Raw genomic sequence first — 13005 nt, 5'->3', positions numbered from 1 at the left:
GCATCAGAAACATGCCATGCAGCCTCCTGCCATATGACTAGCATTATCTCACCATGTAACTTGCATCACTTCCCTTGCTCTCCTTCAAAAGAGAAAAATCAGCAATTATGGTACCTGTTCCATGTATGATGATCAACCAATCAACCAATAAAATGCAGTTTTCACTGAAGCAAACTTTGATGCCTGTCATTAATCATAATTTATATTTCTACATTATCATATTCCACTTCCATTTGTAATCTCTTTTTGCATTACTACAGTTCCATTTGTAATGATATTTCTGTAGTTTTAGTGTAATACATCCTCTGATAGGCATTTATAGAAAAAAAATATTGAAATAAAGAAAATACTGTGCAATACCATAAAGTATTGGCAAAGAGCCAATATGCAACACTCCAACTTTATTTCTCCAAGCAAACACTTGATACAAATTATGTCTGGGAAGAAATGTTACAATAAACCTCACCACCCAAAATACAAGCCGTAATTTTCTATTTTTACATCCCTTAAAACTCTCAGATATACTACATCCTACTGCTCCTCTGCTCAAGAAATCAGAGCTACTCTGAACAAGCCACTGCTTTAACAACTTGTATTTCTTAAACACAGTCACACAACTATTGCTCAATCATATGGTGCTCTTGAAAATCAAGAGGTCCCGGCTTCAAGAGGTGACTACCAAATCCTGAGAGCAGTCAATGAATTATCAGACCCACCTGAATTAGCCCCAGTTTGGAAACAGTTCCTTTGTTTTCTGAATAATATTATATCCTTATCTTTCAGGGTTACAACATTGCAAATAATTAAGTTTCTAATAAATTTCTAGCAGCCACATGCAGCTGTATGCTTACAGACATTCGTTTTGAGGCAGAGGTTTGTAGAGTTTTAAAAAGGGGACTATAGCATTAACACTTCCTCTCACTCTCAGTTCCAAAAATTCATCTTGCTCTTGGTGACAAAACTGCAATGCATGTACATATATTCAGATCCCTTAAGTAGCACAACCTTTGCAGTTTATTTTTCATAGGCATGCAAAAGAGTAACACACCAAAACAGAGGTATACTTTGTTTAGTGGCTCAAAGGCTGATAATTATGGAGAATATGTAACTAGATAAGCATTTTTAATGAGTAAAACAAAAATTACAGTCACATGATGCAAAAGTCCTCATCATGCAATGAAATGGAAGAGTTTCATGGGGTACAGTTAGGAGCAGGTACTGAATGGTGAAGCTTCAGCAGCTCCAGACTCTTCTCTAAGTGAACAGTTATTTTATCCCTCAGAGCAACATCTCCCCTTGTAACAGCATTGTATGTACAGAAACTCTCACCTTTCAGGGCCATTTGGTAAACACTGCCAAGTTCTAACTCCACTCTATAAAAGTACAATATTAGGAGTTCTGTAACCACTTTCCTTATTAAAGAACATTTAAAACACTCAGAAAAGCATAATAGAGAGCTGATGCAACAGTTCTTTCTGAATTAGAGCTTCCCTCAGCTTTGAAGGCAGTAGCCCTAATTCAAGGGGTGAAGAGGGGCTATGTAGGCACAGAATCATCAGAGTATCTTTTCATAGGCTACACAAGTGCAGGAACTCTGGCATGACTTGCACAATTGTAATGAACCTTCTTGAGTCTTTATGGCATCTAGCAACATTTACCCTACCCTTGCGTTTTCAGAGGCTAGAGTCATGGAGTGCTAGTATGCTCCAAAGGCACAAGATTAACTTCCCATTAGAGGAGACAGAGCCTGAATATGACTAAGAGGGACCATGTGCTTTCCTTACCATCTCACATAACATCTTAGAAGCCTAGCTGTGATTTAAATTCACAAAGCATCAAAACAGACCACACAGCTGGAAAACACTTCGAATACTTTCTTTCATGCTGGGAGAGACTTGGAGGAGAGCAAGATGTTTGAAGACTTTATCACTGCAGTGGAACAGATAATTAGGCAATTAAAACTATGAAAAGCAGAAAAATTACCAGTTCCAGATACATTGCACTGTGGAACAGAATTGGGAGAAGCAAAAAAACAGAAATTAGTGCCTTTCGCGAACATCTTTAGAGCACAACTGAAAGAGTGAAAGTTCTGGAACAAAGGTAAAAGAGCAGTTAATTTGCAGAAAATTATCTGGTTTTGCAAAGGAATTTTTGAAGGAGTCAATTTCTAAAATAATCCTTTCTTGTGTTAATAATTAGAACACATTAATAGAAATACAAGAGGTCTCATTCCACCTTTTTGGTAACCCAGCAAGGCCCTTCCCTCCTAGGTTTTTAATGGTATTAGCAGTATCTTCACACATACAGGCTTCTTGTTTAATCATTCTAGTCAATAGGAAACCCTCTACAAACTCATCCTTCCCATCCCTAGTTGCTTCCAGGCCATGGAGAATGTACCACCATTTCACAAACCACAGTAATGTGAAAGAACACCTTAACTTCCTACAAAATCTTCACAAAGGCAACTTTGATGAAGGTGCTCTGCTCACCCACTGCCTATCACATGTGGTAACATTTCCAGAAGCTTCTTCTATGATCTTCTCTGGAGGTACTGAACATCCATCCCAGCCAAGGAGAGTAAGTGAGTTATCCTGCTCATGCCAGCTGTAATGGAGCATGCTTCTCCAGACACGCTTTCTTCAATGTATACATCTTACTATGCAAAGTTCTTGGAGACAACCTTCTCTTGCACAGATGCAAAAACCTCTGCTCTGGTACTTAGATTTTCCAAATAAGAACATACTAAGGAGGAAGCTGGTGAAATGTGCTAGTCTAGCTGGCAGAAGTACCAACCATTAAATTCTTGTCTTAGAGCCTCACAGACTTGCTGCAGGTGTAAATAAGGACATACCAATCAGGCCAGAGACTCCACAGTGGTATCAGATATGATACACTTCCCTTACTGCCAGCTGCAGGGACAGGTCACAGTCTGTAGTAGTTTAGGTTTGCCAGTTTGGGATTGGCCAATGCACCAATTAATGTGGTGGGTTTAGCACTGGCCAAACATTAGTGCACCCACTAGTATATACCTACTCATTTCCTGCTGTGAGATAAGATTAGGAAGAAGGCAAAGCAGGTCAAAACTTTAAAAGGATATAAAGAAAGCTTTATTAACAGTAACTAAAAGAAAGAATAGTAAGAATCAGAACAAAACCTTTAAAACACTTTTCCCCCTACAACCTTTTATTTCCCACTCACAATGTACAGAAACAATTCAGTTTATCACTTCTAAAATAGCCTTTCTGCAGTTCACCTAGGGAGAGGAGTCCCTCTAGTAATTTTATGGAGACTTCTCCACAACAAAACATTTCTGTCATGGATTTTAGTTTCCATGAATAGCAGCCACCCAGAACACCTGCAATAGTGAAGTCCCTACCATTTTCAGAGCTTTTCCCACAGCTGCGTTTATGGCTCATGTCAACTTATTTTAAAGATGAGCTGTTCAAAAGCAAAGGTTATCTTTATCTATCTTGGAAACCATCTTCATCTCTGGGAACAGAGGTCTTCTTCTCTCCCGGGGGGCACAGTGTCTTCACCACTCTTCTCTCTTTCTCTGTTCAAACTTCTTATGGGATCAAGCTACTTCAACATTTGCTTACTTTAGCATGGAGGCCTTTGCTAGATGCATACAATTTTAACACTTTCATCTCCCCATAACTTCATGTATTACATGGGAAAAGAGTCTGATATATCAATTACATTCTTTTCTGAAGTTTTACAAGAGGAATTCAGCTACAAGATTAAGGCATCTCCTCATCCCTCCCATCTGGGACTTGATTTCTCTTTCACTGACCTGTGTCTTCATGTCATTCCTTTATGTGGCTGCACGTGTCCTTTTTTCTCACTTATGAGAAGATTGAGGCAGTTAATATCTTGCCCAGGGCCCACAGATGGCCACCTGACCCTGGCTGGGCTTGGTAGCTTGCAGCCAGAGTTGCTGGGAGGTAGAAGTGTGTAGGATCTTAACAGACAGGCCAGAACTCCGCAGCAGCAGGCCAGGGGGGCAATGGCTTCTCCTCTCCCTCTGACCTATGGTTGCGAGTGAATCTCGGTGGTGGCAGAATCCTGGCTGAGCCAAGGCTGCTCCAGCACAGCTCCAGTGCAGCCAGAGCCCAGCAAACCCAGCTCGGCCTGGGCTAGCGGCGGGGGCAGGGCTTAGTAGCAACAAGATGTCAGCAGCCACAGCCACAGCCCGGCCTAGCCCCGCGGCCTCCTCTCTCCCTGCCCGGCAGCCAATGGGGCCCAGCCCCACGGCAGAACTCGCCCAGCCCAGCCGGGCCAACCTTGTTACCTCTTCTCAGGCCAGAAAAAGAGCAAGAGAATTCTCAGGATTTTTCATTTTTAACATTGGTGTTCACAGAGGCATATTGGCTTTCTTAGTGGTTTAGCAGATTGTCAATTCTCAAAGCTAATTACTGATTGTTTTTGTATTTTTTTTGTCAGACACAGAGGAAACTGCTAGCAGCTTCTCTTAGAAAATCACTTCTGTGATGCAAAACCAGCACAATTGCTCACACCTTGCTGCAAAAGGAAGGACTTCATGGCTGAAATCTATTTCATTCTACTATTGTAAATAGCCATTGCTATTATTAAAACAAGTAGAAGCCACAGAGTGCAGATAAGGATTTCACACCAACTGAACTGTGGAGTATCTCCAATTGCAATAACCCTGCCAGATGGCTCAAGCATAAGAAGAGAGTGAAAACTCGTACCTAGTAAAGGATTTTCATTTTAAGAGGTATTTAGAGTTAAAGTAAATTCTCACATTAAACAATACGAAAGAAATGAGGTAGGAGTGGGATGAAAAACACAGCTGGTAATACTTGAATATGCAAAAGCATGTATATGCTGTAAGTTAAAAAAAACAATAATAGCAATATACAAGAGTTTCTATTTCTTGGCTTTACATGCAGAAGTTTTAGTAAAAGTAATACTAAGCAATAAGCTCTGGGGTGAACATACAAACAAACACTTTCTTAAAAATTCAACAATTCTGAGCAATATTTTTTCTAATAACTTTCTAGTTATGATTTTCTTAGCTAACTTTATGGAAACATTTAGTCTAATTATAGCAGGTCTTTGATGTCTTTGCAACAAACTAATTCATGTAGTTTATTCCTTCCTGAATCAGGTTCTCTCCATTTAAAACACAAGCTGAATGGAAAAAAAAAGAAGTTTTTCAGAGTTTAAAATTCTCTGAAACCTAGAAGACAATCTTATCTCATCCAAACAGCTTGAAGTGAGACACTGGCATGGGAAAGAGATGGGTAAAAGTGTACAACACCATTGCATTAGCTGCAATGACCACAATAGTGCAATACTGGCACATTTTAGAAGGCATCAGGGGCCAGGAGAAACAGGTCTTGGACATTTTATACTTTAATTTCTAGCTCTTCATACAGTGCTATTCTGTCGTCAGACTCAAATTTTCGTCTATCCCATTGCCAAAGCAAAGGCAACTGTGGCAGTCTTATTTTATTATTGTATTTATTATGTCAAGAAACACAAGGGCTACTTGAAAGAACCACATTAGATGAACTGCACTAGATGTACATGTGGAGAAACATGACCAGAACACAAGTGTCCTCTTGCCTTCAGTGGAGCTCAAACAGATGGCACAAAACTTAGCATTGATCACTTGTGACTATAAAATAGCATACATCCTGTATACCATTATCTCATGAAAAAAAACATGAATAAAGTACACCAAATTCACCATACTGACATGCTGTAGAAAAAATCTTGCAGACATCACCACTATCTTTTCTTTTGACCATGACAAGTAATTTGTTTTTCTTACTTGTTTTTAATAGTGAGAGAAGTATCTTGGCATTAATCATGAATTATAACCAAAATCTGTCAGCTCTTTTGTATGACATTCTTTTACATTTCTTTATTCTTTCCTATGATGGTGTTTGGCAGAATATGAACAATACGGAGGAAAGTGGAAGAATTACATACACACAGATGTAATTTTAAACCAACCTTGATTTTAAAAGCAACCAACCTGTCCAGTGTTCTTAATGTGAAAAAGGCATTTTTCTGGTGCAGATTTCTTTTGCAAGCTAGTAATGTTAATATAAGAAAGCTGTCTAAGAACTACATTTCTTTTCTACAGAGAATAATTGAATAAATTTTCCCAGTTTCTGCAAAAATAAACTACTTTTAACAGTTCTTGGCACTTTTATATTTACTTTTTTGAAAGTTACCTAAGCCTGCTTTAGTTTATCCTTAATAGAGAAGTTTATCCTTAAAGAAATCACTTTAGTTTATCCTTAAAGAAATCACTTAAACATTAAAATTCATACTAGAGCATCTGCATGCACTTCAGATAGCCAACTCAGCCACACACCTCCAAGAATTCTAAACTTATGTGAAAAATGTGTTTCTCTTTTTGCTCTTTAACTATGACTATATTAAAAAGAGCTTGACTTTATATTTTTAAAATTGCATCATAACAGAGACTTTTCATCCTTATACAAATATCTCTGCTAATTATTTCGTTCAAAGCCTATTATCAATTCCTAAAACTACCCCTGCCTCCAACCAAACACAAAACTTGGGAGAAGTCTGACCTTCACCTAAGAACCGACCACATTTCAACAGGCGAGCAGCATTCAAGTATAGTATTATTTACAGTTGTCAGGAGTTTCTACAGAGATCACTGATACTCACATAAATAGCTGCCAGCTGCCAAATAGCTGTGATGAGAAGAATGGCCAACAAAAATAACTTACCTGAGGGCACCAGCAGAGGAACTACTAGACTACAAAGAAGAACAAGTTTACTTTGTTTGTTGTTTGATTTTAGTAAAGAGGACAGCATAAGTAAGTTTGGTACTCTCGCTTTCACATGGGAAAGCACAAAGGGTGTTAAGTGATAAGCAAAAGGTATTTCTAATCTATGCAGTAAGCAATGACCTAGATTTTGAAGCCAAGGCATACACATGCTTCAAATTAGCAGAGACAGTATAGCATAAAATGACACAGAGAAATACAAGTTACTGACAGTTAGGAAGTCTTTCAATTTTCCAGGCTGCACATCAATTGTTTTCATAAACACCACTCTGAACACCTTGAACTCCCTATAGTTGCTGGCCAGGGCAGATTGACAAACACAGGATACAAACTACATAAGACAGAAACAACTACATAAGGCTTTCATCACAACTCCAATCTTCACTGCACCCAGCAACTTCTTTTAGAGAAGCCAATTCCCAAAATTAAACCAGAACACGTCTGAAGAGACAAATGATAAACCTCCCTCAAGCCTACAAAACTCACCCCACAAACCTAACAGAACAGAGGAACAGTATGAACTAAAATGTTTCCCTTACCTTTGCTGAGAGGGCCTGTGATGATTTTAAAAATAGTCTGAACAAATTTGACAATCCCATGCTTGCATCTCTTTGAACAACTCATGGTTCAGATGGATAGAAAGACTCTTCTCTCTTACAAAGTTCAGGAATAACAATAGAATTAAAAAGTGAGTCCTTTACAAAGTTAATACGACTGGTTGTGCAGTGCAAAGAACTCTGCTCTCATGCACCGAGCCCCAGGCTCTGCACTGAGATTTGCTCACTCTGAAGCTACCAGGGAGGACTGCAGTGGAGCAATGCACATCTCTTTTTAGTTAAAGGTACAACTCTCCCTATCATCCTCTCGGCGGGGACTGCACGTACCTACTGCGATGCCCTGACAGAAGCTGCTAAGCACAGCAACACTTCATCCAGACAGGCGAGGAGGGAGGGTTTGCCTCTGCAGGCTGTGCGGGATGTCACGCTGGGCACGTAGAATGCAACGAGACGGCTGGAGTCCCCGGCTGCTGCAAATAAAAGCTACTGATTAAAGCTTTTCTTGGTGCTCTTTTCTTGCAGATTTCAACAAATTGTCAATTTTGCTCTCGTCGAGAACACCAGAAAATAACACTTTTTTTTTATTTGACCAACACCATAGTGATACGGTCACAAGGCTGGATAGCATTCCTTTGCAAAACCTGCTTTCCAAAGTAGGAAAACATAGATGCACCTGGGGGAGGAAAAAAAAAAAATCTTTAATTCTACCGCTTAGACGCATCTCCGATAGTGATCTGCCGAGCACAGAGGGATGTGCCACCCGGCTTTTCGGCGTCGGCGGGGCTCGAACCCCTGTGAAACCCCACGTTTTACTTTTCGCGTCGTGCCGGTGCGGTGCTCACTCCCCGTATTGTACTGGGAGTTATCTCCTAGCAACAGCCTCAGCTGTGGCTTCTTCAGTTCAGTTACTGCTGCGTGTCTTGAATACTCTGAATAAAACGACTTGATGCGTCCAGCAGCAAAGCGGAGGTATCTCAAACCCCATCTGAGTACTGGGCAGAGTCGAGCATCTTTAGGTTTAATTCTTGCTGGCCTCGTCTCACATGCTTTTTAGAAACCCCAAAAATTCACTATTTGCTTGCCCAGCCACAAAGCTTACCTCAGGTTTCTGCTCACACCCAGCTGCTGCCCGTTAAATTACTTGATCAGCCTTGTAAGAAATAGCTACTCACTTTTCAAAAATTTAGAAAGGTCTATTAAACCATACCAAAAATACAACAAAAGACTGAATAAATATTACAGCACCGGAACCTAAAGATTTTCCCCACCACGTGCTCACCCACACAATGGAGGTTTCGATTTTTAATCCTTTAGCCCCTCCCAAAATTCTGTCCATCGACTCTTTCTTCACTGTCCAGTGGTGGAGTTTACTTCCTCAAATCCTGATTGGTGGTCAGATGTTGCCATAGTGATAAGCCGACCCTCCCAAATATCCCAACCCCGGCTGTCCCGTGATAAACATCGCAGGAGGTAAAACATAACTATTAACTATATAAAACTTTTCTTAACCTATCTACATTATATTTGTCTGTTCATTGTTAGAGCAAATCATCGCAATTACTCATCTATCACAGCTTTGTCTCTGGCAAAGTTACCTGGAGCCAGCCATCACCTCAGAACGACAACAACCGAGCACCGCCTTTACTGAGGGACAGGCGTAGCTTTGCACTTCTGGGAACAGCGATATACCTTTCACTCGGGGAGCAGTAAACCGCTTTACAGGAAAACTTACATTCCTGAAGCAAAACTCAGGGCTTTGCCAAATAGCTTCACCTCGCTATGAGACTCACGACTAGCTGTCCTTCCCAACTGGAAGCTCCCTCCTGCTTCTCATCCCTTCCTCACATGCGTAGCCCCGCACTGCCTTCCTCCCCTCCCCTTCCGATGCCGCCGCTCGCGTCCTTCTCAAGCGAAAGGCTGCAGAGCACTGTCCAGGGCATCATTTTACCCCAAAAAACAGTGTTCTTTGGCATGGAAAAAGCGACTTGAGGACAAAATTACCACCCTAGTCAGCTCGTGCTGGGACTATTACCCCCCGCGCTGAGCTGCCAGGCACCGGACGTTTTACTGTCTTCTCATTTCCACCCAGTCGCATCACTCAATTTCAGGTCTTTTCAGATGTAATAGTCCACAGCTTTGGAAAACTTTCACAAAACGTCATGGGAAAGCAGGTGTGAGCTCGTGAAGACGCTTGGCCCTGCCTGGCAGATGTGGGGGCTGCCTCCAGCCTCCAGTGGCTAAAGCCTCTGTCTTGGGGCTGTGCTTCCACACATCCTTTTAGGTAATTTTTTCTGTAACTTTCTCAAAAGTCTGACTTTTATTTGCTGTGCTCCACAGGACAAAAGGGAGCTAGCCTATTATTTAGATGACATCTTTGAGACATTGGTGGGAGCAATGAGGCCACTCCTGGTCACGATGCTGCAGAAGAGGACGCTGCAGGCATGCAGAGGAGCAAAGGCCGTATTGCCTTCACATCCTCCCCAACTGAATTTTAAATACCCAAATGTCTTGGGCTTCCTGCCACCATCACCTCTACACAGCCCAGAGCTTTGATTATATATGACTTTACCGTTTCACAGATTATTACATTTGTGGGGATGCTCAGACCAATGAGGTTAGAGGGAAACTGAGGCAGATTAAAGACATTGTCGAACATCGTTAGAAATATATGGCTAAACATAAAGTGGTGCACGAGCTTCATATGTGAAGCATATTTCTACCCTCTACACTACAGATCAACAACCAGTAAGGTAAGGAATACAGAGTGATGAGAGGACGCAGGGAGGGAAAGGGAATATAAGTGATTTGTGGAAAACACAGTACTAAATAACTCCTTAATGAAGTTATCTCTAAGGCTGTTCTTTAGTCCTAGTTATCCAATTCAAAAGTGAAAAAGTTATTCTTCAAAAGAGAAAAGACTGTAATAAGGCAGTACACCATCAACATGGAAATCAAGGAGTCAGCAGATTATTAATTAGTTTATCAAAAGCTTGCAGCATGTTTATATCTATTATATATTATATATATAAATATGTATTTATATATATACATTATTATAAAATTGGGGATCAGGGAACCAAGGATAATAGAATGAGTACTAGGAGAGTAAAGAAAGCTATGGAAACTGAGAGGTCTTACACAGCAGAAAAAAGAAAACTGCTTTGTAATATTCAGACAGGACTGTAAGCCTCCCTGGTGATAGGAAAGGTGGGTGCTAATGTCTTCAGAAACGTCTCTTTGGGCAGGGGTCTTTAGGAGAAATGGGTGTTAATATCTTCAGACTGGGTCTTAATGTCTCTACAAACCTGAAGCCGTGCAAGTTTTTTACAGAACCCATACAGTTTGGCTCAGTTAACTTTAGGGTAATAGGAGAAATGGGTCCACACAAGTCCCTTGCAGAACCCAGACAACCTGAACTTTCAATTTTTTTGAGGAAATTTGTGATACATGTTCCAGGGGGAACATCTGGTAGGTGGCTGGGAAAAAGCTATACCTTTCTAGTGCTTCTGCCACTAGGGAAAAAAAGAGGACAACATGCAGCCAGGAGTTGAGGATAAAAGGAGGCCGTACTCCCAAAACCTCATGAGAGATCCCATGGGGATATGCCCCATGAGACTCTCTCCTTTTCTTTGAATAAAGTTGCAAGAATCCTCTGTCTCCTTTGTGAAGACTGGCTTTTCACTGTGTGGCTGTTCCATACACTGGTGCTCTAGTTTCCAGAGATTTCTTCTCAGACATTCATTTGCCTCATTTGGCCCATATGTCATATGTTCTGGCTATGTCCCCTCCAAACTCCTCGTGCCTCCTCAGCCTGCTCACTGTTGGAGCGAAGAGCAGAAAAGACCTTGACTCTAAATAAATACTGAGCAGCAATAAGGAGAAAAATCCCTGTTTTGTCAACATGGCTTCCAGCATAAATCCAAAACAGTCCATGCCAGCTACTGTGTCTATCCCAGCCAATCCCAGTAGACCTATAACAGGTGAAAATTGATTAAAAAAACCCACAAAATGTACAGTAGACCTATAACAGGTGAAAATTGATCAAAAAAAACCACAAAATGTACATCAGTCAGAGGGGATCATCGTAACCACAGGGTTGCATAAAAGTTGCAGCAGGTTCAGTGGTGTCTTGGAGATTTCTGTCCTGCAACTCATTGAAGGCTGAAGTTAACGAGGCTTTCAGCAGAAGTTTCAGCAGCCAAAGGCCCTCTAAACACTCATTCCAAACAGAATCCTTGGGCATAAAGATACTGATTCTGAAGGACCTCTAATTGCTTACTATCTGTGGGAAAGTACAAAGTCAGCTGATTCTGCAGTCAAATGACTTCAGCGCATGATAAAGTCAGTCTGTTAGAAACAAGGGTGTTATGTCCCTCATCTGAGCTTTTTTATAATGGACTGAGACAGTAAGATAAGTATAGACAGACTGTATTCCTGTATATTAAATTTCCGTATCTTACTGGAAGTCTAAGGAGGTCAGTCAGCAGTACAAAAACCTGCAAAACTAAGAGAAAGTTGTTATGTAGGGGATATTTTTCTCTGAAAGCTTTACTGTAATAAACTCCAAAAGAGTATAGAATATGCTCTCTAATTTTTTTACATGGATTTTCAGCATGCTTAATGAGGGGCTAGAGTAGTTATAATATTTAGAAATGTAATTGGTTCATTCACATCCATGCTTAATTTAATATTATGCATGTCAAATCTGAGTACACAATATACAAGTTAACTATCATTCCAAAAATATATATCAGTTTCTGGTGACTGCGACAGGGCAGGAAAACTGATGCCTTGTGAAGGCTGACCTAGAACAGAGACTAGATGGAGCTAAAGAATAAAATAAGTATTTATTAGGAGACCTCAATAAATCCACCTTTGGCAGCACAAGAGGCCAGCCAGGGCTACAACTCAAAATGGTTACAAAAGAGGCTACTGTCCCATTACAGCTCCAGCCCATGAAGTCCCATCCTTCTTGTTTTTCTCTCTTCAGTCCACCATTGTTTATGCTTTTGGGCCTGAGATCTAGATCAGCTGTCCTTGGGTCCCCAGCTAGAGAAAGAATTGTTTTGTCTACCTACTCTTTGAAGAGAGTATCTCTTCATATTACTATCCCCTAATATGAAGCCCAGACCCACATATTAAAGCAGTAAAGAATCTGAAAATTATAAAAGCTAAAACTTGAATAGAATTCACATTACCCTGTTTTCCCCACAGATATTGCCATCATGCTGTGGAAGCCAAAAAGGCAAAGGAGATGATGGCCAGGATCCATGATAGATCCTGGGGACTCTAGTACTTACAGTTTTTATATTATAAGTTTCAGTAACTTGGTCTAATGGGAGGCAGTTGTCCACTAGTTGGGTATTCAGTCTTGTACATTCTCATGTCTGACTGAAAAAAGACTTCTCATAGAAGCAAAAATAATCTTGGCCTAATTAGGATAACCCAAGTCACTCCTTTTCCCTGTGATTTGAGGAAGTGCATCATTGCAGAAACTCCTCTCAAACTCCTTCTCATAAACTTTTTTCTTAAAAGTTTTTCCATGTTGGTATGATTCGTTGTTAAATTAAACCATCAAGAAAGAGTAGAGTCTTTCCTCCTGCACTGGAAATTGTTTTCATTCTTCACATATTCATCCTGAGCCTGATAGT

At 40.6% G+C, this 13005-nt stretch overlaps 1 protein-coding gene across 8 annotated transcripts in view; it reads right to left on the bottom strand.

Moving 5' to 3' along the window:
* Positions 1–12628, bottom strand: part of LOC146766105 (uncharacterized) — a 143401-nt gene extending 130773 nt beyond the window's left edge. For 3 of the 8 annotated variants that reach the window (XR_014958243.1, XR_014958242.1, XM_085591060.1), the window contains exons 1-2: positions 8454–8631; positions 7682–7824 (exon numbers count right to left, since the gene is read on the bottom strand). The gene's annotated coding sequence lies outside the window, so the exon portion shown is untranslated. The other 5 variants (XR_014958245.1, XM_085591061.1, XR_014958244.1 and 2 more) reach the window with 4 other exon arrangements.
* Between the last annotated feature and the right edge of the window lie 377 nt (positions 12629–13005).

Source organism: Lonchura striata, chromosome 13 (assembly GCF_050655825.1).
Source record: "Lonchura striata isolate lonStrDom1 chromosome 13, ASM5065582v1, whole genome shotgun sequence".
NCBI lineage: Eukaryota > Metazoa > Chordata > Aves > Passeriformes > Estrildidae > Lonchura > Lonchura striata.
The sequence above is the reverse complement of the archived record's forward strand: the minus strand, read 5'-3'. Positions and strand labels throughout refer to the sequence as shown.